The sequence below is a fragment of the Sorex araneus genome, chromosome 4 (genome assembly GCF_027595985.1).
Source record: "Sorex araneus isolate mSorAra2 chromosome 4, mSorAra2.pri, whole genome shotgun sequence".
Taxonomy (NCBI): Eukaryota; Metazoa; Chordata; class Mammalia; order Eulipotyphla; family Soricidae; genus Sorex; species Sorex araneus.
This window is the reverse complement of record NC_073305.1, coordinates 70,074,330-70,100,560: the sequence shown is the minus strand read 5'-3', so window position 1 is coordinate 70,100,560 and position 26,231 is coordinate 70,074,330. Positions and strand designations below refer to the sequence as shown.

General features: G+C 44.4%; 2 non-coding genes and 1 pseudogene across 2 annotated transcripts; 1 reads left to right on the top strand and 2 right to left on the bottom strand.

Moving 5' to 3' along the window:
- Nucleotides 1-1,138: 1,138 nt before the first annotated feature.
- On the bottom strand, nt 1,139-1,245 carry LOC129404501 (U6 spliceosomal RNA). Its single transcript, XR_008629899.1, has one exon. It is a non-coding gene; the product is annotated as a U6 spliceosomal RNA (small nuclear RNA).
- A 3,510-nt stretch (nt 1,246-4,755) lies between these two features.
- Nucleotides 4,756-4,858, bottom strand: LOC129404605 (U6 spliceosomal RNA). The gene has a single exon (XR_008629989.1). It is a non-coding gene; the product is annotated as a U6 spliceosomal RNA (small nuclear RNA).
- Nucleotides 4,859-16,649: 11,791 nt separating this feature from the next.
- LOC101554325 (60 kDa heat shock protein, mitochondrial-like) lies at nt 16,650-19,599 on the top strand (annotated as a pseudogene).
- The last annotated feature ends 6,632 nt before the right edge of the window (nt 19,600-26,231 follow it).

Sequence of the window (26,231 nt, the reverse complement as noted above, 5' to 3'; positions counted from 1 at the left end):
AACACAGATCAGTCAGCTCACAGTCCTACAGGTCCAAAGGTGCTCGATTAGGGACGGTTTATAAGACCAAATGGGCATGTGCAGGAGACAGTACACTGCTCTGCGGGCTCCTCGGCAGTGTCTGCTTCCCATTGCTGGCAGAACGTTCCCTGTGGTGGTGTGGCCGAGTGCCTGCCTCCCTGCTGGCTGTGGGGCCAGCGTTGACCTCACCTGCTTGAGTGTGTTCTTCGCCTCAGCATTGATCCACTTCATATGCAAAGCCAGAAGTGACTGTCAATTCCTTCCAGTGCTTTGGATTTCCCTGACTTTCACTTTCAACTGGTGGGGAAAGCTCCTGGCTTCTTACTGGACTTGATTGAGAGTGTGAGACCCTCCAGACTTTCTCCAAACTTAGGTGTACAGTCTCGGTACTTTCTTTTTTGGAGATTTTGGCACACCCGGCAGAACTCAGAAATCTGCACTCAGCTCTGTATTTGGTGCGTGGAGGGGACTTTGGGTGGTGCTGGAGGACCATAAGGGATTGAACCCAGACCTTCAGCATGCAGAGCATGTGCGCTAACCCATTGAGCCTTCTCTCCAACCCTTGTCTTGGGACTTGAATTCCTTCACTTGCAAAATCTCTCCCAGATTGAGAGCAGCGAAAAACTGCAGACAACATAGCTCTCTCCCACCACGTGCCCCTAGCATGGACTCAAGGGTGCGGCTTTCAACGCTGAGTTCAGGAGATGGTGAATTGTTCAGAGGCTTGAAGGAGGGAAACAACAAGAAAATGAAGGACAAGCTCGGTCACTTATCCTAACAAAGATTTTTTTTTTTTTTTTTTTTTAAATTTTATTGAATCACCATGTGGAGGGTTACATAGTTCTCAGGATTATGTCGGTTATACAGTTCTCAAACACCCTTCACTTCACCAGTGCCCATCTTCCATCACCAACCCCCCCAGTATACCTGCCGCCCCCTCCCACCTCCCCAGTCCCAACCCTTGCACATGATATGTTTCACTTCGTTTACGCCTTATTTCGATTACATTCCATGTTTCAACACACAACTCACTACCGTTGTTGGGGTTTCCCCCAAAAAAGAAAAGCAGTCCTATTGCCAAGGAGGCATTTGATAGTTCTCCATTGCTAAGAATATAAAAAATATGGAACGCTTCACGAATTTGCGTGTCATCCTTGCGCAGGGGCCATGCTAATCTTCTCTGTATCGTTCCAATTTTAGTATATGTGCTGCCGAAGCGAGCACCTAACAAAGATTTTTAATACTTATCTAGAGAAGATTGATTGGAAGAAAATAGCAAAATGCCAAATCTCCAGTGTCGGGGTTCTGGAGATGTTGTATTTTCCAATTTAAAATTTTTCTGGATGTACCCTATTCAGTGGACTGGAGCAATAGCACAGCGGGTAGGGCATTTGCCTTGCATGCAGCCTACCCAGATTCAATTCCTCCGTTTCTCTTGGAGAGCCCAGCAAGCTACTGAGAGTATCCCGAGAGCACAGCAGAGCCAGGCAAGCTACCCATGGCATATTCGATATGCCAAAAACAGTAACAACAAGTCTCACAATGGAGACGTTATCGGTGCCCGCTCGAGCAAATCGATGAACAACGGGACAACAGTGCTACAGTTCTACAGTGCAAAATCTCTTTACAGCAGAACCCTTATTTATGTTTGAATGAGTAGCCAGGGATAAGGGATGTTGGCAAGCCTTGTTGAAAATTCTGCATATAATTCACTTACAAAAGTCTTCAAATCTTGTTCATGACAAAAAACTCTTACAGGAAAGGAGTTGGAGGATTCTAACATCAGGCCCATTCTCTTGTTTATTCAACAAATCTTCATTGGGAGTCCATTGGCTGCAAGTCCCATGCCGGGCTGCGGAAAGACAGCAGCAATCACGATGGTCACCCCTGGGTCCCTACTCCCAGATAGCACATCACTGAAGTGTCTGTGGCACCCAGCCCTTGGAATGACCAGGGTGATCTCTGGCCTACACCCTAGTTACTCTGCCTGAGAATGTGTCCTCAATCCTGTTTGTTTTTTCTCTCCACCCTGAATATTCATGACCAAGGTATGCTCTGAGTCCCTAATCAGACTCCCACATGACCTCCATTCAAACAGGGACCACATTTAACACTTGTATCCTGATGTTTTTGGGCAAAGCAAATAGAATTAGGAAAGAACAGGAGCCTGGTAAATGCCAGGTCCTTTGAGACAGCAGCTCTAGACAGGCTGTCCCAGGAGTAAGACACCAGAAGCTGCAGGCAGGCAAGTGAAGACAAAGGTTGGGTCACGTCCCTACTCCAAGTTTTGTGGGCCTTGAGGTTTTAGGCTGGTGTAATTTCTTCTCACTCAGTGGAGTATTCTTAAAGAAGGTAATTTCCCCATTTATTTTGGGCCTAAGATTTTGGAAAGCTAGAGCTGTTACCTGCTGCTAATATATGATTATGCACAGCTAAATGGTCTGATCGAATATGCACAGTCTTATGGCTGAATATTCTCATTAGTTTGATTTCATTAGTATTTACAATGTGTCTTGTGTGAAATGCTTCAGGAATTTGAATACTTTCTTATCCTTTTCCAGATACATCCTTTCCTGCCAATAATCCAGAAACAGACCTGTGTATTTAAAAATATATTAATATTTATCTATAGCTCTCTAGCTGTGTGCCTGGAGTGTGCCCTTTTGGAAGAAAGAGAGTAATACAGGTGGAATCCTTCTCATCTGGAATTCATCTCTACTTCCTCTGCAATCCTTTAAGTGACATGCTTGGATCCAGGTGGAATAAAGTTATCCCCTCAGTTTTTTATTTCTCCTACCAACTTCTTTATTTCTGATGAAAGTTTTCTCATTTCTGCTCTCAAACTTTCTTGTGTTTTACTGGCTACCCATACCTTTGCTTTCTTGAGCTCATTATACAAACCTCTGAAGTTCTTATCTTTGAGGTTATATAGCTGGCCGTGTCTTCCGGGCTGCTATCTTCTCTCGCTAAGCATTGTGGGGTTCATTGTAACTGTTGCAGTCTGGGGTGGGCTGAAGTCTTTTCAATTCACTGTGTGTGCCATACCATGGTCTCTGAGCTCTCTGGGGGACCCAGCTGGGTGGTCCTCTCTTCCCTCCCTGTTGAAGCTAGCTTTTCCAGGTTTGTTATTACTAACTAGTTGTTTAGAGTTCTGGGTACTCATTCCAGGAAGGCCGTCACTGTCCTTGGCTCTGCCAACTATTCCAGCTATAATTTAATTTCTTACTACCACAACTACTATTCTTTGTCATTGTGTGAGTAGGAGGCTGCAGATAGGAAGTGCAACGTGTGTTCCCATAAGATATGAAAGAGTTAAGTATTGCGCAGCTACTCCCACACTTCACAGGATTCCTGATCTGGTGGGCAGCGAGACATGGCAGCTCCTGAGGGCATTTTCCAAGGCAGGGCTCTGGCGTGTTTAGTTTGCACCACCTGGGGCAGGGCAGGGTGCAAGGCACCTGGGACAGTCACAGTATTCAATATTAACATATTGAGGGGCTGGCTGGGGACAGGCCTAGAGGTAAGTTCTGGGCCTCTCCCTGGAGAGAGTATTCATGGTTTGACCTTGTTTTAATTTTTGCTCCTGATGAAAAATTTGCCATGGTTAGACTGGCACCAAACAAACAGAACAGTGACGGATGTTTTCCAATTTCCTTAGCAGATTTCACCTTTTTTTTTTTTTTAGTTCATCAATATTTCAACACTTTTAACATGTCTCCCCTCTGGGACAAATGAACTGAGATGTGCATCCCTCCCACCTGCCTCTTGGCCACGGTCCAGCCTCTATGCCCGGGGATGTGGACTTGTTGGAAAGCTGGCCACAAAGGCAGCAGCTGGGGCTCTGCCATGGGCATTCTCCTTCACTGCTGGCAAAACAGTGATGCTCAGAAGCAGCCTGGAGGGCTGCCTGTGTGCCCCCAGAATTCATATGGGAATCCTAAGTCCTAGTATGGCTGTGTTGGGAGGTGAAGCCTTTGGAATAGGAGGTGGTGGGTGACTGCCTTACTAGAGGCATCTCCGGGGCCTCTCCCATGTGCAGATCTGCCACAAAGGTGACCGACTCCCAACCAGAAGGTGGGGTCTCTACAGCCACCAACACTCACAGCCTGTTGACCTTAGCTGTCGCCTCCTTGGGGCATGAGAGATAAGTTTCTTTTATTTATCACCTTAATAATTTGAATTTCTCTGGTGGCTTTCTCTAGCTTTACATCCTGCCTCTGACCTGGGTTAGCCAGGTAAACTTCAATGACTGATGGCCTGTGGTTTCATTGGAAGGAGACTTTTCTTGACTGATTTTGCAGGGACCTAGGTGGGAGTTGAGAAGTTAGCTGGAGAAGGGAATACGAGATTTCTTTCTATATGAGAATTTGGGCTATGGTGTCAATGATCTGAGATGTGGCCCCCAACCACAATGTCTGAAGAAAACCAATATCCAGCGACAGCTATTGCTGGACTACCTCTGAGGCCTGGCCTACCCAGCCTCACAGAACTCTCCAGAAGGAATGAGCCCTAATTCTCACCCCAGGTCCTGGCTTGATAATGCACTCCTCTAGCACTCCTTCTTCAGCTAACTTCTCAACTCCCATCTAGGTCCCTCCTAAATCAGTCGAGGAAAGCCTCCTTCTAATGACTCACAGGCATCAGTCATTGAAGCTTAACATCCGGGCCAGCTCTGGGGCAAATGCTAACCCAAGGCAGGTGACAGGATTTAAAGCTAGAGAAGCCCACTAGGAAAATTCAAATTAAAATGCCACCCAGTGTGTGTGCCATCCTTGCCCAGAAGCCATGCTAATTTCTCTATATCATTCCAATTTTAGTAGAGGCGAAGGACCTTTATAGAGCTAAACCACTAGACCCCAAGACACTGGAACCAGGGGACCCAGAGGATAATAATTAAATTTAAAAATGTATCTGTCAAGTATTCGGGTCAGGTGGAGAAATTGCATCATGGGGTGGAGGGATTGGAGATGGGAACATTATATCCACAAAACCCTGTTATAAATAAATGACTTTGTGATTCATAGTGTCTAAATAAAAACTAAAAAAAATGCAAAAAACCACAAGGCAGTCAAAATTAAAAAGCATCCCCCGAAATCAGGGTGGAGAAGGGGGATTCAGAAAATATTCCCCCCAAAACAGAGGACCCTGCTTCATAGCTGGAGTCTCTGCTCTCAGTCACAGTCTGAGACCTAAGGATGCATCCCAGAGACCTGCCCAACATCTGCCTTGGTCCTGTGTGAGGACTGCACTTGAGGGTCTGGGCTGAGGATACCCACAGCTGTGGCACTGTGGGGTGGGGTGTTCATGGTGGGGAACACCAATAAGGTGAATAATATTCAGAAATCCCATGAAGTCTCTCCCACAGGGGCAGGAATGGGGAAATGATTCGAAGCCCCTCCAGGCATCACACAGATTTTTGGTGTGAGCAGAGTTACTGTGAAGACACTCAGTGCAGAGCATAGCATATGCAACACTTAATCTTCCTTTTCTTCTCCTGAGTGAGAATGTTCCAGAATCCTTGCAGTGAGCAGAGAAAAAAATCTCTGCCTTTTGTCTGCATTCCAGAGTCCCAGAGGTCCCCCTCCTCGAACTCCGCGCCCTCTCAAGACCACCTTTCCTTTTTGGGTGGGGCAGAGCATCCCAAGTATGTTCAGGCTGTCTGGGGGCTACTTCTGGTAATACTGTTAGGATAAAAGTAGATTTATTCCTGAGCTTGTGGGTTCTTGAGAATTAAATGAAATACTTGCATACAAAACTAGATGTCTACATGAAAAAATGCTCTACATCACTAATCATCAGGGAGATGCAGATCAAAACAACCATGAGATACCACCTCACACTACAGAGAATAGCACACATCCAAAAGAACAAAAGCAACCGCTGTTGGCATGGATGTGGGGAGAAAGGGACCCTTCTACACTGCTGGAGGAAATGCCGACTGGTTCAGCCCTTTTGGAAAACAGTATGGTCGCTTCTCAAAAAATTAGAAATTGAGCTCCCATTTGACCCAGCAATACCACTCCTGGGAATATATCCCACAGAGGCAAAAAAGTAAAGTCAAAATGACGTCTGCACTCAAATGTTCATTGCAGCACTGTTTACAATAGCCAGAATCTGGAAAAAACCTGAGTGCCCTAGAACAGATGACTGGTTAAAGAAACTTTGGTACATATACACAATGGAATACTATGCAGCTGTTAGAAAAGGTGAAGTCATGATCTTTGCATATAAGTGGACCAACATGGAAAGTATCATGCTAAGTGAAATGAGTCAGAAAGAGAGAGACAGACATAGAAAGACTGCACTCATCTGTGGAATATAAAATAAAATAACAGAATAGGAGGCTAACACCCAAGAATAGTAGAGATAAGTAGCAGGAGATTGGCTCCAAGGCTTGGAAGCTGGCCCCATGTGCTGCAGGAAGGGGCAGCTCTCATAGAGAAGGGAGCACCAGGTAAAGTGTGGTTTGAGGACCTGCATGGGATGGGAGATGCACTCTGAAAATAGGATATAGTCCAAACACGATGGCCACACAGTACCTCTGTTGCAAACCACAGCACCCAAAAGGAGAGAGAGATCAAAAGGGAATGCCCTGCCACAGAGGTGGGGTGGGGTGGGGGGGTGGGGTGGGAGGGTGGGAGGGATACTGGGAATACTGGTGCAGGAGACTGGGCACTGGTGGAGGGATGTAAACAAATGCAAACATGAAAGCTCATAAGTTTGTAACTGTAACTCATGGTGATTCACTAAAAAAAAAAGCCTAGATGCCTAAACGTTAGTTTATCATACCATTTATGTAGATGGTCCAGGTTTCTCATGTCTGATGTCACTTATCCTGTCTTTCTCTCGATGTGGTCAGGATTACCACATCCTGCTCTCCTCCAGTGTATGATGATCTGGTCTTTTCTGGAGCTCTTTTTTGCCTTCCTTGTACACATCCCTGATCTGGAACCTGTCTGTAACTGTTACTGGGCCTCTTTCAGACTGCACGCCGGCAGTCCCCTGACACTCAGCTTTCCTTAGCCTGCAGTCATAGCCACGTGTACATAGTGAAATCCCTGTGCTCAGAACCTTGTCGATGTCCAGGTGGAAGAACCACGGTCTAGGTGTAAGAGCCCTGTGTGATCTTGCCATCTTTCTGGGTGGAGGTGAGGAGGAGGAGGAAAAGGAGGAGGAGGAAAAGGAGGAGGAGGAGGAGGAGAGAGAGAGATATAGATAGATAGATAAATAGATAGATAGATAGATAGATAGATAGAGAGAGAGAGAGAGAGAGAGTGCTTTTTCTGCCTGGCCAGTGCCTTCTTTTTATCTATTCTTCTTATCATTCATTTTTGATTGAATATATTTTCTCGTGGGTGATATTAAAATGACCAATAAGATTAATTTTAGATGCAGTAGCTCACCTTCCTCACCCTCCATATCAGTACTTACGTGGACGGTTCAAAGCTTCAGCCCAGTGATACCAGGATCACGTGTGTGTGTGTGTGTGTGTGTGTGTGTGTGTGTGTGTGTGTGAGAGAGAGAGAGAGAGAGAGAGAGAGAGAGAGAGAGAGAGAGAGAGAGATGGGGGCTTGTGCAGTGTTGGGAATCAAACTTGGGGATTTGAACCCAGAGCTATACCCTCAGCCCTCTCAATCCCATCTTTCTGCTAAACTGCTAAACGAGGTCAAAGTTTCTTCTGGGTAGAAGCAATCAACAGGAAGACCCTTGGCAAGATGAGCAGAGATCCAGAAGCAGGCCCTGTGCCCTCCGTGTTAAATGCACACTCAGATTTGAGCCAGTTTACATTCCTATTCAGCCACACTTTACAAATGCAGCCCAGGGAGGTTGGACAATAGGTTCAAAGGCTCACAAAACCCCTCTGAGATTAACCTTCGGGATGGTTGCTTCAGAAATGGGCTCTTAACTCTGCTTTTGGCTCCTGGAGGTCTATTCATTTATAGGTATAAATATTTGACATAGACGGTAGTTAGTTCTAACCTGGCCTGGGATTTTTACAGCACTTTACAGTCTACAAAAGATGCAGCTCTCTATTCTCTTATGTGGCACTGCCACATGCCACATGCCGTATGTGGTTAATGTAAACACATGGTTATAGGCCATTCATAAGGTAGCCAGGGTGGCTTGAGTTATAGAGAGCAATGATTACTAGGCTGCAGTGCTTAGCACAGTTATAAATAGCTATTATCACAGCAGCACCATCTCCTTTAACAGGTGTGGAGACTGGATTTCAGTTTCTGTAGTTGGGCAGAACCCCTAGAAGTGCAGGGCTGCCCCCTCCATCAGCCCCACCGCCCCCAGAGCCTGCATAAAGCTTCCTCAGTGTTCCTCCTGTGTTCCAAAGGCCTTGCTGGAGGCTGCTGCCTGATTTTCTCTGGAATGCACAGAGCTTTCAAAGAAGTGTTAATTCCCTTGCCTCAGTCCAGCATGGAAATCAGAAACAGGATGTCCCAAACACAAAGGGCTCAGGTTGCAAGACTGTTGGAATGCAAAGCCAGGAAAACTTTCCCTCTTCCTCTGCAGAGGTAGTCACAAGAATGGGAGCAATGGGCTTGAATCTTTCTGGAGCTGGGGAAGAGGAAGGTAAGCCTAGCTAGAGCTTATCAGGACTCTGGCTGCAAAGTTATAGGAGTGTTGAGTACATGACAGAGCATGGACGTGGCTCAGTCCTGCAGGCCTAAGCCACAAGCCACAGATCTGGAATCACAGAGGCGGGAAGGAGAAAGAATGTGTGATGACATGGTCCACGAACCCCTTCTCTACCAAGACAAGGCAGTGATTGTTACCTAAAGGTAAGCTTACTTCCATGGAACAGTTTGGGTTGTCACAAACAAAGCATGGGGAGGGGTAAAACATGACTGGCACCAAGGGACAGAAGCCTGGGGTGCTACCACTTGTCTATAGGTGCCCAGTCTCCTCCCGCCCAGTGCCCACAAGGATATTTTCAACTTCCCTCCTGAATTAGCCTTCCCTTCATCCTGGGAGGCAAAAATGTACCTCAGTGATTTCTGGGGTGAACAGAGACATATTTTGGAGGTGTGTTATCTCAAAATCTTCCATTCTGCCCCAGTTGGCCCTTCATTTACTGATAACATGTCATTAGCTTTTGTTTAAGTCCCTACTCTGTGTCCACACCAGGCTCTTTTTGTTTCACTGGAATGAGTTTCAGTCATCATTAACCATCCGCTCTAGAAACCTTCAGACTCTGCCCCAGCAGGCCACACACCTCCTCCCCTAGGCCCTTCTCAGTCTCTGATTGGTTAACACAATTCAGGGAGATCCAGCTTTGTGGTGAGCACTGGTTTTATTAGGACAGAAACATTGCTTGTCTTGCTGTAGCTCCAAAGCTCAACCAAGGGGTGTGTGTGTGTGTGTGTGTGTGTGTGTGTGTGTGTGTGTGTGTGTGTCTGTGTCTGTGTCTGTGTATCTGTGTTATTAAAAAAAAAAATCTGTGCCAGGGATCAAACTCAGAATCTCACACATGGAAGTGCTCTACCTCTGAGCTACTTGTGTAGTCCTAAACTAAGTGCTTTATTTATTTTAATTTTTTAAAAGTTATTTTATTTATTTGATTTTGGATTCACACCCTGCTATGCTCAGGAACTATCCCAGTACTTGGAGTTTCTTCTTGGCGGGGCTTGTGGAACCATGCAGTGCTCTGGATTGAAGTCAGACCTCTCATAGGTAAAACATGCACTCCGTCTGCTGAGTCAGCTCTCCGAACCAACGGACTAAGTATTTTCAAGGCACAGTCTCTTATTGTCCCCATTTTATGGGTAAGAACACCAAAGTTGGAACTGGAGCGATAGCACAGCAGGTAGGGCATTTGCCTTGCATAGTGCTGCCCCAGACTCAATTCCCAGCATCCCTGAGCACTGCCAGGTGTAATTCCTGAGTTAAAAGCCAGGAGTAACCCCTGTGCATTGCTGGGTGTGACCCAAAAAAGCAAAAAGCAAAAAAAAGAACACCAAGGTCCCGTTTATTTGCTAGGTGAATAAACAAAATAGAGACATCCTTGCCAAAAGCTGTGCTGTTTGTGTTGTACCTCATCTTGTGCTTCTGGGGGCTAGACCCCCTCTGAGTGACTTAATCACAGGGTTGTATATTGGGATTTGTAAAGGCAAGATGTCTTTATGGGTTTTTTGTCCTTGGGTAAGTCATTCTGAGCCTCAATGAATGTGTGTGCTGGCAGAATAAACCAGAGATGGCCTTAGAACATGATCTTCAAGATTCTCATCTCCCCTTCCCTGCAAATGGAGGGTTCCTAGCTAAGTGTATGTGGAAGTTTTAAAAATATTTTTCTTTAAAAATGAACATTTATGCTCATCATAGTGTTTCATTATAATTAATCTGGATATGGAAACAATCCAGATGTCCAACAGCAAATGAATAGAAGTTGTGGTGTATGTACATAATGAAATACTATGCAGCTGTAAGAAAAGATGAAATCCTATAGTTTGCTACAACACCTATGAAACTGGAGGGTGCCCATTAAGTGAAATAAGTCTGAGGATACCAGGTGAACCAGATGAACTCACTAATCTGTGGGATACAGAGAGAGAAAACAAAAGAACAGATAGTATTGAACAATGGCAATCTCTTGGCCTTGAATTATAAAACCAAATGCCACATGGCTGCGGGTAAGAGGAATGAGGATCAGAGTAGAGGTGACTTAAAGACAGTTGGGAAGGTTGTGGGCACTTTTGTAGTGGTGGTGTGGAGTAACTTGGTTCATCACTATCATTAACATTAACAGTATTACATCCATCTCTCACAAACTATACTAAAATATTTGAAAAAACATTTTTGAATGCACTTTACCAATACTTCTCTTGTCCACCACGCAGAATGAATGCCTTAGAAACAAAATCTTGTTCTTGTTTCCAAACTGGTGACTCGGGACTTCAAAGAAACCAGTGTCTCAGAAGCATGTTTCAGGGATGGTGTTCCACACATCCCTCTGGGCAGTGGTGAACAGTGCTGTAGCCAGTGCACTGGGGTCTGTACCACACCCCAGGCACATGTGTGTGTGTGTGTGTGTGTGTGTGCATGTGTGTCCTCAGCTGAGGACCTGTGTTTGTGTCAGAGTTTCTTAAAGTCAGGGAACCCTGATGCCTCCCCATCTGCCAACACACAATGTCTGTGCAGGTCTTCGCACCCCTCGATATCTCGAGGGCCCTGTCAATGGGGGTGAGAGCAGGTCTGACTACTGAACTCTCTTTTCTATATCTCTCCCTAGGCCAGTATGCCACACTCTGTCCCCTCCACTTTGCCAAGGATCCTATTGAGCCTTTCCCTCTCCAGATGGAAAGAACTTGGGCCCAGAAAGCTTGGTTCGGCTCCCACTGGGAGCCAGACGGTAGCAAGCCATATAACCTTTGCCATGGCACACTGCAGAGATGAAGAATGGGCTGTGGGAGCTGGCAGCCCTGGGTGACTCAGGCACACCTTCCCACTGTGCTCATCCCACTCTCCTATCACACACAGGGAGGCGGCAGCGCTGACCTCCCACTCATCCCTGGGGTGTCCAAGCTGAGGCCACTGCTGACATGAATAGGCACCTTGTATTTCCCAGTGTCAGTAACGAGAGGCAAAGAAAGCCACTTGAAGCGGATATAATGACGTTGTGGAGACAGCCACCTTTAATAATGATGACTGATGCTCACAGGACACTCTCCCACCTTGCTCTCTTTATTTTGGAGCCAGACACAGAATGAAAAGAAAAATGTCCATAAGTCTTCAAACAGTTGTCAAGCACAGCTGGACAGCTCACGCCTCCCTGGGCTGTTATCAGCTTCCCAGTCAGACTCTCCTCAGGTATCTGCACTTTCCAAGTGTCTGGGCCTGCAGTTCTGGCTGCCCGCTCCTCCTTGCCAGGTGTGGGAACTGTGCAGTCTACTATGCAGGAAGCAGATTTCTGCTGGCTGCCCAAGCTGGCCGCTGGGCATGCCAGGGCTGCCAAGTCCCCTTCCTCCGTGTCCCTTGCCCTGTGCCCAGGTGCAGGAAAACGCAGAAGTCTGCCGTCTCTCCCAACGTGGTGTGTGGGATTTGGCACGTGGGCGCTCAGGGAGCAGGAAGCCGTCCAGGGCAGACTGGGCTCAGCTGCATCTGTCTCCACCTTCTGTTTGGCATCTCTGTGGGGCTGCGGGGACTCTCTGCAGTTCCCTGCCTCTCAGCAGCTGCTCGGCCAGAGACAGGAAAATCACTTTCCCGCCAGCCCACTGGGCCAGAGCGGAGCCACCCCTTGGAATCCAGGCTCAGGGCAGTATCCAGGGTAGCCAAAGCCCAGGAACCGGGACTTGGATGGCATTTGAATCTTCCATCTGAGTCTCGTCTTTCTTTTCTCCCCACCCAGCATGGCCGGTCCAAGCGGTGAGAGTTGCCCAGACACAATCAACATGAAAATCATAATCCAGCAAGTCCTGGTCATTCTTGTCAAGGCTCTTAAAGGTTAATCTGTTTTTCTCCTTATTAATGAAGGGCCAGGAAATGCAGCCAGGCCGTCTTCCATGTTTTGGTAGATTTAGGCTAATAGACTATTTTATTTCCATGGTAACAGCTTCCAGTGTTACAGGAAGATAATTTTCCAGACAAAAGATTTGTGGGTCTTATTATTCTGCAGGGGTCTGACTGTGAAGGTTAGGAAAGTGGGCTCAAGGGCTGCCCGGGATTACAAGTTTGACCCATTCTGGGGCACATATTTGCCTCCAGCTTCTGGGCCTCAAGGCTTATTAGAAAGGGACATTGTAGAAAATTCGCAAGGACTGAATAGGAAATTTACAAGGACCGAACAAAGATACTCTTGGGAAGACAATGCCCTAAATTCTCTTGTCAGCCCATGGGACTGGAGTGAGAAGTGGCTTGTGATTGTCAGATGAGAGGGGCCTGTGACTGGTCCTGAGCTAGGAGGGGCCTTAGAGCAAGGCCACACAGAGCGATGCTTGTAAGCGCATCCTTTACCCTCCTAACCACCACAGCCGAGTGAACCAGCAGAACTTGCCTTTGTCAAGTAGTCAGCACATACTCCGCAAGTGCTGGGCACCCTGCCAAACCAGACATGAACAAAGCTACATGTCCCAGCAATAGAGAGTTTTTGATTTGCTGCTATGGTTGACATGCAGACAGAAACTGGACAATTGCACTGTCCTGTGACAAGCGTGTGACAGGGCGGGTCCTCCATGCTGGCGGAGGCACCTAGTAGAACAGGGAAAATACACAGGGCAAGAGCTTTTTTAAAGCAAGTGCAATCCTAAAATCTGATTTTTAGACAAGAGCAGAAACCAATTCTTGGTTCATGCACTCGCAGAGTCAAGAGATGTTAATCATTATTGCAATGGATGATACGATTGAGATTAATGCTTCCAGGGATGGGTTCTTGAATGCCATAATATGGGAATTTGTGCAGGATAGGAATGAAGAATCTCATGTCCTGTTGGGGAGGTTGTGTGCTGCACAACCCCTGGGAGTGACTGACAGTCACAGCAAAGATGATGTGGGATTTAATATTTATGAGGAGAGCTTGCCAGGGACAGTATTCAAAGGGTCTTGATAAAGAGAGATCATTTCCTCCATGGCATAGAATTCTCTGGTCTGATAGAGATCTAGCCATGGAGTTTAAATGGGATACGTGCCCTCCTGCCCTGTCCCCCAACCACCCAAGTAAGTGACCCTTTTTAGGGTCTTGAACTCAGTTTGTGAGAAAAGGGAAGGAATGAGGAGTTTTTAGATGCTGGAAATAGGAGCTGCCCTTTGAGGTCATTTCACTGCAGACTGCCCAGAGACAGGAGACAGTGTGCGTGAGGGGTGGGGGGGGGGACACAGACAGGAGCTGGATGATACCATCCTGGGGATGTCAGCGCCTTGCCTAGGCTTCCAGTGATGTTGACTCCTTAGGGGACTTTGGTTTTTAGTTAGAATAAGTGGGTAAAAACAATGCAGTGGTGGACAGGGCTAGTTAGGAAAGCACAGTCACTCAGTGACCATATGTAAGTCCAGTGACTCTGAGGGTCAGCATCCCAGAATGCCTGCATCTGAACCACCTGAAATGAGAGTCACAAACCCAACTTCCTGAGTCGCACTCAAATCCGCCAAAATATAGCATTGAGGGCAAGGCCCAGAGAGCTGCCTTTTATCCAACATGCATAAGGCTCTGTTGGAACTAATGTTTGAGAAGGATGCAGTGAGATCCTTGTTCTGCCCCCAGTTAGTTTTAGACTTTAGACAAGTTCTAAGAAACCATTGGCTTTGCTTCTTACTGCTCCAGTGAGCTTTTATAGAAATATTTTCTTTCTTCTTAGTGGATAGTTTGTTTATTCTTCACAGTGTTCATGGAAAAACTATGTCAAGGGTGCAGAAGAGTTGTAGCTCACAAACAAGATACAGTTGCTAATGCAAGGAATCTGTGTGCTGATTAAGGCATCAGTTCCAAGCTTTGAAAGGGAGATAGCAGACCCTCATCTTAAACTAGAACTGTCTTCCTGAGATGGCATCCCCTCTCAGTGGATCCCCTCACAGCGGATGTTATGTTATGTTACGGAATAATCAGCATAACGTGTCTTCCTCACTTCACAGGAAAATACATCTCTGGGAAACTCCCATCAGTACTTCCCTTCTGATCTCTTGTTTATTTATCATGTTTCATTTCTGGTTTATTTCACTCGCTGATGACAAACTCCATGATTAAGACAGACTGTGTCTACTGGGTTCATGACTGTCTTCCTTACTGATGGCATTGAGTAGGTTCTCATTAAGCAGGTCATGACTGCACAGATAAATGCATCAGGGCACGATCATCCAAAATTCTGGGTTGCTCCACACACTGAAGACATGATGCCACTAACTAGAGACCATTATTCTGAAAAAAATATCCTCAAAAGGACTGAAAGGACCCAAAAGGGACTGGGGAAATTGCTCAATGGTATGAGCATACACTTCTGCTTTGCATGCAGGAGTCCAGATTAGACCCCTGGCAGTTCATGAACCCACCGAGCACTGTTGGGAGAACAGTGCCAGGATTAGGCCCCTGAGCCCTGCCAGGTATGGCCTAAAAACAATAATAAAAAATAATGAAAACAAAAGCAACAAAACTTGAGCCTAATGATGGAAACAAGTGGGAAAGGACTCCAGAAACAAAATAGTAAATCCCTTTACTAAGAATGAAGTCAAGCCATCCTGAATTGGTCGCTGCCACTTTTCTCTGAATATTTGCAAAGGTCAGCAATAATGAGGGTTTGACAGAGAGTGGTCAGTTCATAAAGATCAGTGGTCCAATCACGAGATAACACAAGTCTAATATTAAATGCAGAATTCAGGACATCTAACCCAGAGACGTGAGAACTTAGATTTACACCAAATACCGCAGGCAAATGCTCATTCAACTTTATCGAAGTGGCCCAAAATTGGGAACAGTCCTAATGTCCTTCAATGAGTAAGTAGTTAAACAAGCTTGAAATATGCATACCATTGATTACCACTCAGTAATAATAAAAAGCAAAAGCATTATTGAGACAGGCAGCAGCTGGATGATTCCCCAGAGAATCAGGCTAAGTGCAAAAAAGTTAGTCTTGAAATGCAGAATTATAGAAACAGGGAACAAATTAGCAGTCACCCGAAGGAGAATGAGTTAGTTGGGAGGGAGAGAGGAGGGGTTATACAAAACAAGAGGCAGATCCTGGTAGGGAGGGAATGCTCTTTTCTCCATATTGGTGGTGGTAAAATGGTAGCCGAGAAGGGTACACAGCAACACATATATAAACATGCACTCACCCCTGAAGTGTCTGTGGGTTCATCAATGTCAAGTGGCTATGATATTTGATTGGAGTTTTGTCAAAGGTGGGAATTACAGGAGGAGGGAATTGTGGGGAGCTGGGGAAATAGTACATGGAATCTCTATGCATTCTTCCAATCTTATATGAAATGAATGATCTGGAATGGAGCTACTTTATTAGAAAGCACAGATTTCATACCCTACATCTCCTCTAGAAACGGGAGATTACTCGATGACGCTTCAGCAAGGAGGCTCCCACCATCACCACAAGGGGCCCGGATTGCTGGCAGGCCCTTCTCCCTGGATTCTTGGCACCTCTTCCTGCAAGCCACACAGTCTGTTACAGACTGTAGCTCCAACAGGCCTTCTGGAAGACATCACTACGGCTCTGAGTTGTCCAGTTTGACACAGAGCCAATTTACTTGCTCATAGACTGACCAAATCTGTGGATATTTAGGTTTTCAGTCTGACACTTATGAGATCCTATTTTAAGGAGCCTGTTCTTACAACAACTTTTATTTCCACCAGAATAAGACCCAAGGCCTTGGTTATAATTGCTTCCTCCCTGCCATCTTTCCTGCCAGACGGAAGGAACTTAAGGAAAACAGGGCGTGTCCACTCATTCCTGGCCCACAGGGTCTGGACACAGGATCGCCCACAAAGGCCAACTGGGGTTTCTGACTGTCCAGCATCATTTAGTCCTTCTAGCAACATGACCTTGAGGCTACTCCTTCCCCTCTGGAGAATTTCTTGCAGGCAGTTTGCATCAAAGTTTCCTAGGTCCTCTCCTGGCTAAAGGAAGGCAGAAAACCCAACAGGACAATGAAAATAAATGAATGGGTGGGGTGGGGGAAGCGGCAGAGGGAGGGGACATGGGCTCATTGCCGTGTGCGCCCTGCACTCTGTCCCTCACTCGCCGCCGACGGCCTGCCTCGCCGCTGCCCCGCAGAAATGCTTCGATTACCAGCAGTCCTTCGCCAGATCAGACTGGTGTCCAGGGCACTGGCACCTCATCTCACTCGGACTTATGCCAAAGATGTGAAATTCGGTGCAGATGCCCGGGCCTTAATGCTTCAAGGTGTAGACCTTTTAGCCGATGCCGTAGCTGTTACTATGGGGCCAAAGGGAAGAACAGTGATTATTGAACAGAGTTGGGAAAGTCCCAAAGTAACCAAAGATGGTGTGACTGTTGCTAAGTCCATTGGCTTAAAAGATAAGTATAAAAATATTGGCGCCAAACTTGTTCAAGATGTTGCCAATAACACAAATGAAGAGGCTGGGAATGGTACCACTACTGCTACTGTATTGGCATGATCAATTGCCAAGGAAGGCTTCGAAAAGATTAGCAAAGGTGCTAATCCGGTGGAAATCAGAAGAGGTGTGATGCTAGCTGTAGATGCAGTAATTGCTGAACTTAAAAAGCAGTCCAAACCAGTGACAACTCCTGAAGAAATTGCTCAGATTGCTACTATTTCTGCTAATGGAGACAAAGAAATTGGCACCTCATTTCTGATGCAATGAAGAAGGTTGGAAGGAAGGGAGTCATCACAGTAAAGGATGGAAAAACGCTGAATGATGAATTAGAAATTATTGAAGGGCAGCGGGTAGGGCGTTTGCCTTGCACGCGGCCGACCCAGGTTCGATTCCCAGCATCCCATATGGTCCCCTGAGCACCGCCAGGAGTAATTCCTGAGTGCAGAGCCAGGAGTAGCCCCTGTGCATCACCAGGTGTGACTCAAAAAGCAAAAAAAAAAAAAAAATTATTGAAGGGATGAAGTTTGATCAAGGTTATATTTCTCCATATTTTATCAATACTTCAAAAGGCCAGAAATGTGAATTCCAAGATGCCTACGTTCTGCTGAGTGAAAAGAAAATTTCTAGCGTCCAGTCCATTGTACCTGCTCTTGAAATTGCCAATGCTCCTCATGTCCTCTTTGATTTCATGGAGTAGCGTTATGTAGTTTTCTTTGTAAAGGTCTTTTACTTCCTTGGTTAAGCTGATTCCGAGGTACTTGATTTTCTGGGGCACGATTGTGAATGGGATTGCTTTTTTCATGTCCCTTTCCTCTGCCTCATTGTTTGCATATATGAAGGCCATGGATTTTTGGGTATTGATTTTGTAGCCTGCAACTTTACTGTATAAGTCTATTGTTTCTAAGAGTTTTTTAGTAGAGGTTTTAGGCTTCTCTAGATATAGTATCATGTCGTCTGCAAATAGTGAGAGTTTGATTTCTTCCCTTCCTATCTGGATGCCCTTAATCTCTTTTTCTTGTCTAATAGCTATCGCAAGTACTTCCAGTACTATATTGAAGAGGAGTGGTGAGAGTGGGCATCCTTGTCTTGTGCCCGATCTCAGAGGAAAGGCCCTTAGTTTTTCCCCGTTGAGGATTATGCTTGCCGTAGGCTTGTGATAGATGGCTTCGACTATCTTGAGGAAAGTTCCTCCAAACCCCATTTTGGCGAGGGTTTTCATCATGAAAGGATGTTGGATCTTGTCAAATGCTTTCTCTGCATCTATTGATATGATCATATGGTTTTTGTCTTTACTTTTGTTGATATGCTGGATTATGTTGATTGATTTCCGAATGTTAAACCATCCTTGCATCCCTGGGATGAATCCCACTTGGTCGTGATGTATGATCTTTTTGATGAGTTGTTGGATCCTATTTGCTAGTATTTTGTTGAGGATCTTCGCATCGGTGTTCATCAGGGAAATTGGTCTGTAATTTTCTTTCTTAGTGGTGTCTTTGTTTGCTTTTGGTATTAGGGAGATATGTGCTTCATAGAAACTGTAACTGTACCCTCACGGTGATTCTCTAATTAAAAATAAATAAATTATAAAAAAAAAAATAAAAATAAAAAAAAAAAAAGAAGAAATTGCCAATGCTCACCGGAAGCCCCTGGTCATAATTGCTGAAGATGTTGATGGAGAAGCTTTGAGTACACTTGTTTTAAATAGGCTAAATGTGGGTCTTCAAGTTGTAGTAGTCAAAGCTCCAGGTTTTGGTGACAATAGGAAGAACCAGCTTAAAGACATGGCTATTGCTACTGGTGGCACTGTATTTGGAGAAGAAGGATTAACTCTGAATCTTGAGGATGTTCAGCCACATGATTTGGGAGAAGTTGGAGAGGTCATTGTAACCAAAGATAATGCCATGCTATTGAAAGGAAAAGGTGACAAGGCTCAAATTGAAAAACGTATTCAAGAAATCATCGAGCAGTTAGATATCACAACCAGTAAATATGAAAAGGAAAAACTGAATGAACGCTTGGCAAAACTCTCCGATGGTGTGGCTGTGCTAAAAGTTGGTGGGACAAGTGATGTTGAAGTGAATGAAAAGAAAGACAGAGTTACAGATGCCCTCAATGCTACTCGAGCTGCTGTTAAAGAGGGCATTGTTCTGGGAGGGGGTTGTGCTCTGCTTCGGTGCATTCCAGCCTTGGGCTCATTATTGCCCGCTAATGAAGATCAGAAAATTGGGATAGACATTATTAAAAGAACACTCAAGATTCCTGCAATGACCATTGCTAAGAATGCAGGTGTTGAAGGATCATTGATTGTTGAGAAGATTTTACAGAGTTCTTCAGAAATTGGTTATGATACAATGGTTGGAGATTTTGTGAATATGATGGAAAAAGGAATCATTGATCCAACAAAGGTTGTAAGAACTGCTTTACTGGATGCTGCTGGAGTAGCCTCTCTGTTAACTACAGCGGAAGTTGTAGTTACTGAAATTCCTAAAGAAGAAAAGGACCCTGGGATGGCTGGAATGGCTGAAATGGGAGGAGGGATGGGAGGTGGCATGTTCTAATTCATAGAATAATGCTTTACCATTATTAATGAACTGTTAGAGGAAGCTCAAGGCAGGTGCTCCTCATCTATAACTTCAGAGAAGTCAGTTGAAGGAAAAACACTGAAGAAAAGGCTGGCTGATGTTTTAAGAAAATAGCTATAATCATCAGTTACTGGTTTCAGTTGACAACATATAATGGTTTACTGCTGTCATTGTCCATGCCTACAGATAATTTATTTTGTATTTTTGAATAAAAAGATATTTGTACATTCCTGATGACTGAGTGCAAGAGCCATGTACCAATGTACTGCTTTCAACTTAAATCACGAGGCATTTTTACTACTATTCTGTTAAACTCAGGATTTCAGTGCTTGCCATCACCTGCTTGAGAAGCAGCCTTTCTGTGGAGAGTAAGAATAATTGTGTACAAAGTAGAAAACTATCCAATTATGTGACAACCTTTGTGTAATAAAAATTGTTTAAAATTTAAAAAAAAGAAAATAAATGAATGATGATACTTAGATTTTCACCAAAGGTAATTTACGGGGCCTGGAGTAATAGCACAGTGGGCAGAGTGTTCGCCTTGCATGTGGCTGACCCGGGTTCGATTCCTCCGCCCCTCTTGGAGAGTCTGGCAAGCTACTGAGAGTGTCTGCCTGCACGGCAGAGCCTGGCAAGCTCCCTTTGGCATATTTGATATGCCGAAAACAGTAATAACAAGTTTCGCAATGGAGACATTACTGGGGCCCACTCAAGCAAATCAATATTTTATGGGAGTGAGAGATTTACAGCCGAAAGGCACTTCCCTTCCACATCGCCAAACCAGTTTTCATCCCTAGAATCCATAAATCCCCCCCAAACCATCACAATGAGTGAGTTATCCTTAAGCACAGAACCATAGTAAACTCTGAACACCACTGTTTGTGACACACCCCACCACCAACCCCTTCCACCATAAACAAAAGCTATCTACAGATTTCATGAAAGAAAAACTATCAGCTGGGAAGCTTTCTGGAGCTTTCCCGCTAATGTCTGTTGGGACTGATTGTATACAATCAAGTCAACTAATGGGATATAGATCTGAGAAATGGAATGAGAACACTTCCAGAGACATCACTTGGGGTACCTGGATATGGCCATATCCAAATTTATCCTCGAATTTCTCAATTGTGTGGGATACCATAGTTATTTTTCTTTTACATGAATTTGATTTGGCTTTCTAGCACATAAAACCAAGATTCCTAAATCATCTGATCTTTAGTATGTACTTCACAAATAAATGAATAACCAAATGCAATTATCTAAATATTTATTAAATGTCTGTTGTGTAGTGAGTACTTTTGTAGATCTTAAAGAAAGAAGCAGAATAGCAAACTGATTCTCTCCCTTGAAAGCCAATTGTGTGGCTCAGCAGCTCAGAATTTAGGTCAATGTATCCAATTTTGATGGATGCCTAGAAGTTCCATTTTTCCTCCCAGATTCTCCCCTTTCTTCACCAACATGATTATGATTTCTGCCAATACCATGGACCACAAGCCCACTGAGACTGACACTCACAGTAACTCCTGAGACCAAGGAGCTTCATTTAGTTAGGTTATCAGACACATACTTTGTCACAGCAGGGATTTAGGCTAGACATTAGGAGAATGTTGTGGTACCAGATGGTGCTTCTGAAGAAGGTTGTCCTATTTTTTTGCAGTTCTAAGATTTGACAATAAATCTGCCTGGCAGGCCTCACATGTGATTTGGCCTCAAAATCATTGCTGTTAATCCTCGATGTCATGTGTATCTGTCAAGACCCAACCAGAAAAACACTGTAGGTCTGTGAACAAAGAGAATTCCATGAAAGAAACAAGTCACAGAGATAAAAGAAGCTGAGAAGCAAGTTACAGGGAACTGAGGGGCATTACATTGGCAGAAAACCATGTTATATTGGAAAGACAAAGGGAGCAGGTGGTGTTACTTGGGTAAAGAAACTGATGCCACTGGGTGCAGGCTGGAACTGTGGCAGGTTTGCGAAGTGGAAGCAGATATGAAGAATGATGTAACAGAGAAACTGGCAGGGACAGACAAAGAGGAAGAAGTCTGCCTCTATCCATTTTCCAGGCCTTCAGACTCCCAGTGGCTGCCTATCATTGGCTATGCCCAACCCAGAATCTGTAGTGACCAAGAAGGATTTCCAAGCTGGGGAAGTCTTGAAGCAGTTACCTGGGTATAGAGTAGAATAGCTGTGGGCAAGAATAGGTCAGAGAACCAACAGACTCAGAACCCACTGCTGCCATCCAGGAATGACCATCTCTGAATTCTCAAAAGCTGCATTTCCCTTCTTACCAGAAAGGGCCAAAATGAAGGTCTCATCACTGAGGCTTGTTTGAAATGGCTATCAAGTTCCAAGACAATGCAAGTGGTTGTATAAAATGGAACTGTCACGTTAGAGGACTGTTTAGCTGCTACTGATAAATATGTAGTCTTCCTATGACCCAGAAGTTCATCTCTTAGGTATTTGCTCAAGAACAGTGGAGAAACATTGTGCAAGAAAAGAGCTATACAAGAATTCTTACAATGTGGGGCTGGAGCGATAGCACAGCGGGTAGGGCGTTTGCCTTGCACGCGGCCGACCCGGGTTCTAATCCCAGCATCCCATATGGTCCCCTGAGCACCGCCAGGGGTAATTCCTGAGTGAAGAGCCAGGAGTAACCCCTGTGCATCGCTGGGTGTGACCCAAAAACCAAAAAAAAAAAAAGAATTCTTACAATGTTATTTTATGTTCTGTCAAATTCCTTATATCATATTTCCATTCTGTAGGATATAACCCAGAAGCACTCAGTTTCTTGGACTAATTTATAGGATGCATCAGGAGTGAGGTGTGGCTTTGGTATTCCCAATAGTTGCATGATTTATGAACATCAATTTGATGGATATTTTACATGAAACTAAGCGATCATAAATATTTGATCAAATGGTCACTACTTTTAAATACATCACCTAACTGCATATTAGTTTAACTTCCTCAAGATACCCAATAAAGATTACTGGGCAAAGATAGGCAAGAGATGTAAAAACTACATTGCTAATGTCTCTTCCCCAATGTTCACTGTTTTCCATTTCTCACTCCTGGATTGTGTTGTAGGGTCCAGATAGTTCTAGAGAAGACTCTGATTACTAGCATAAAACTTGTAGGATTGTAGCACATGACAGACCAATCAGTCAAAATCAGTCAAGTTCTTCTACCTTTACCTCCTTATCAGAGATCAGATAAGCATGGGCTTTTGATACAGCTTTGTCCTGTTATGTTTAATGTCAGTACTTTCTCCTCTCAAGGATAGCTGAGGTTTAGAAGTGTGAGGTGTGGAAGTAATATAGCCCATTCTGCATCCAAAGAGAGAGCTAAACTAGAATATGTGAGGTTAGCCTTTTCGCTCAAACTTTTTGGCCACATGAGCCAACAACCCCTTCACAGTGTTAAGTTCACATCATTTGTAGCCAATCCAAACCAAGTGTTGGGTGACAACCAGAATTCTAGGGTAGCAGGCTAGAATCTGTGAAAAAGGGTAGTATATATACTTTGGGCAGGATCTTAGTCCTCTGCATAATGAGTGATTAGAAAGCTGTGTTTCTTAGTCCTTTTGTGTTAATAACAATAATACAATAATAATATGCTATAATTTATTAGATTGGGTTGAAGCAACAGCACAGCAGATAACGCATTTGCCTTGCACGTGTCCGACCTGGGTTTGATTCATCTGTCCCTCTCAGAGAGCCCGGCAAGCTACCAAGAAAATCCTGCATATTTGATTTGCCAAAAAGAGTAACAACAAGTCTCACAATGGAGACGTTACTGGTGCCCACTTGAGCAAATCAATAAGCAACAGAATGATAGTGACATTTTATTATATTCGTGTCATATGTCTGCGTTCTATTTTCTTTAGATCCATTATTTTATTTGATGCTCTTAAAGTGTGGTGATGGTGGTTTTCATTGTTATTTTCTCTATGTGTTTTCTTCCTTGTTGGTGAATGTCATCAGTGACCCTATCACTGCACTTAGTTCCTAGGTTCCTTTGCCTCATGGACTTAGAACGGCTACGGCAGTGTCAGGCAGCATGGGGGACATGAACATGACTGTGGCTTTTTTATTTGGGATTCTCTTTCCCAGAACATCCCTTCCTAGGAACAGTGTCACTTGCTTATATCCTACATGAGAAGGAGGCATGGAAACCAGCTTGCTGAAGGGAAAGGACAGGCTCAGCAAGAAGCATACGTGAAAGGAATACTATCAGGCAGATCTCTAACCATGTCTGCCATTTCATACCCAGTTCCTTCTTTTTAAAAATTATTATTATTATTATTATTATTATTATTATTGCTTTTTGGGTCACACCCGGCAATGTACAGGGGTTACCTCCTGGCTTTGCACTCAAATTACTCCTGAGCTCAGAGGACCATATGGGACGCTGGGAATCAAACCCCGGGTCTGCAGCGTGCAAGGCAAACGCCCTACCTGTTGTGCTATTGTTCCAGCCCCCCCCCCCCTTCTTCATTACAAAAGTACACCAGTCCTTTTTGGGAATCCCTAAAATTGTCTACATTAGCATCACATGTAAGATTCCAGAAAATCCATAAACCCCACAATGCAAAGCCTAGTGAGAAAGTAGTCTTAGAACTAAAACAAATGTAGAGACATCTCTCAACCATTTAAAAGATTTATTCCTTCAATAGCTATTTTACACATTTTCCTGATTAGTCCTCCATAAAATTCTGAAACCAATGCCCTGAGTTCTGGTGTCGGCTAGGATGCTTGTCTGTATCCTCGGGGGATCTCAGCCCTCTGTAGAACAGGTCATTGTGTGTTCCTGTTAGTAGCTGTATTCATCTGTGATTTGTATGTACAAAGATGTAGTTTTTCATGCCTAAGATTTAGAGATTTTTTTCTCCCTCATTATCCTGTCTTCTCACTGGAAAAACAAGATGCAGATGCCACTTTAACTCTGTTCAAACATTTCGTTCTCCAAAGACATGAGTGTTCCTTTCATTCAGCCTCTCTACACGGCAGTGTCCCGCCTGCCTGGTGTTCACACAGAAAGTACGGCAGTATCTGAAGATGAAGGAATCATTTTCTGATTTTGTATCTTTTTCATTGCCAAGATCTGGATCCAGTCACCTGAATTTATGAGCCCTTTCACGTGGAGCTTAAAATAAGATACAGTCAACAGCTTGAGAAACAGGTTAGTCTTTAAAGAAGTTCTCAGGTTATAGGAGGCGTTGGAAGGGCCCTGGTCCAACACTGACTGTGAAGAGAAAGAAATACTTGGGGCGCATGCACATATAGAGAAAAGGCCAGTGAAATGAAGGAGGCATCCCAAGCTAACAAGAAACCTCAGAATAAACCAGCTCGGTCCACACCTTGATCTCAGGTGTCTTAACTCCCAGAACTGTAAGATGTCTACGTTGTTTAAGCCACCCTATCTGGGTGACTTGCCTTGACAACGCAAGCTAAGAAACCTGTAAGCCTGAAAGTGAGTCCACTATTTGCAAACCAAGAGACCTAACTAAGAATATACTTTGTCTTGCAGTTTGCTAGGTCTCCTTTTCCCCTGGTCCATTTCTCAAACTTTTTATTGCATTTTACCATAAACTCCAGATGGGAGGGTTTGTAAACTAAGGCAAAAGAATTGAGGTCTTGACAATAATAGAATGACAAAAAATGTTTCCCTCACTCTCTGGGCCTCTCCCTATTCACTGTGACCTCTGAGATGAGAGCAGGATTGACAACGATGAATAAGATGGACATGGAGTTGTGACATTATGGCGTCAACATGTAAAGTTTAAAGAGACATGACTTAGCTCATACACTCCTAGGCTAGCTCTTGGATGCCATTGACTAAATTAAAGAAATAAAAAACAGAGATACCATAATTGCTATTTCAGATGTTCCTTCTACAGAAAGAATATTAAACCATAATGTTTCTAACAATTGGACAGGCAGGATAAGTGGGAAATCAGGAATAAAAAGTGGCAGAGACTTGGGCAACAGAAATGCAAGTGATCCATCTGAAGAAAGTAGATGCATGCCACTGCAGTTGGTTGTTGCCTTCTAGAAATGCAGGTTCGTCTAACCAGACAACCCAGTTTTCTCAGAGAAACCCCAGTACTGGTTTCTTTAAAGATTCTGATGCAAAGATGTAGATAGGGAGTTGGGGATATTAGTGAAACAGCTGAGAGACTAGTAATGCATTTTTCCAAAGTAATAAAACCATGGGACTGGAGCGATAGCGCAGCGGATAGGGCGTTCACCTTGCATGCAGCCGACCCAGTTTGATTCCTCTGTCCCTCTCAGAGAGCCCAGCAAGCTACCAAGAGTATCCTGCCCGAATGGCAGAGCCTCACAAGCTACCTGTGGCTTATTCGATATGCCAAAAACAGTAACAACAAGTCTCACGATGGAGACGTTACTGGTATCCGCTCGAGCAAATTGATGAGCAACGGGATGATAGTGACAATGACAGTGACAGAATAAAACCATGATGTGATTTATGAAAGTTTTCTTGTAGCTGCAGAAAAACAGCCATAACTCCTCTTAGATACAAATAACAGAGGTATTTGGAAATGTAGAAAACAAGGTATCACCTTGGGGCAGTGTGAGAAAAAAAC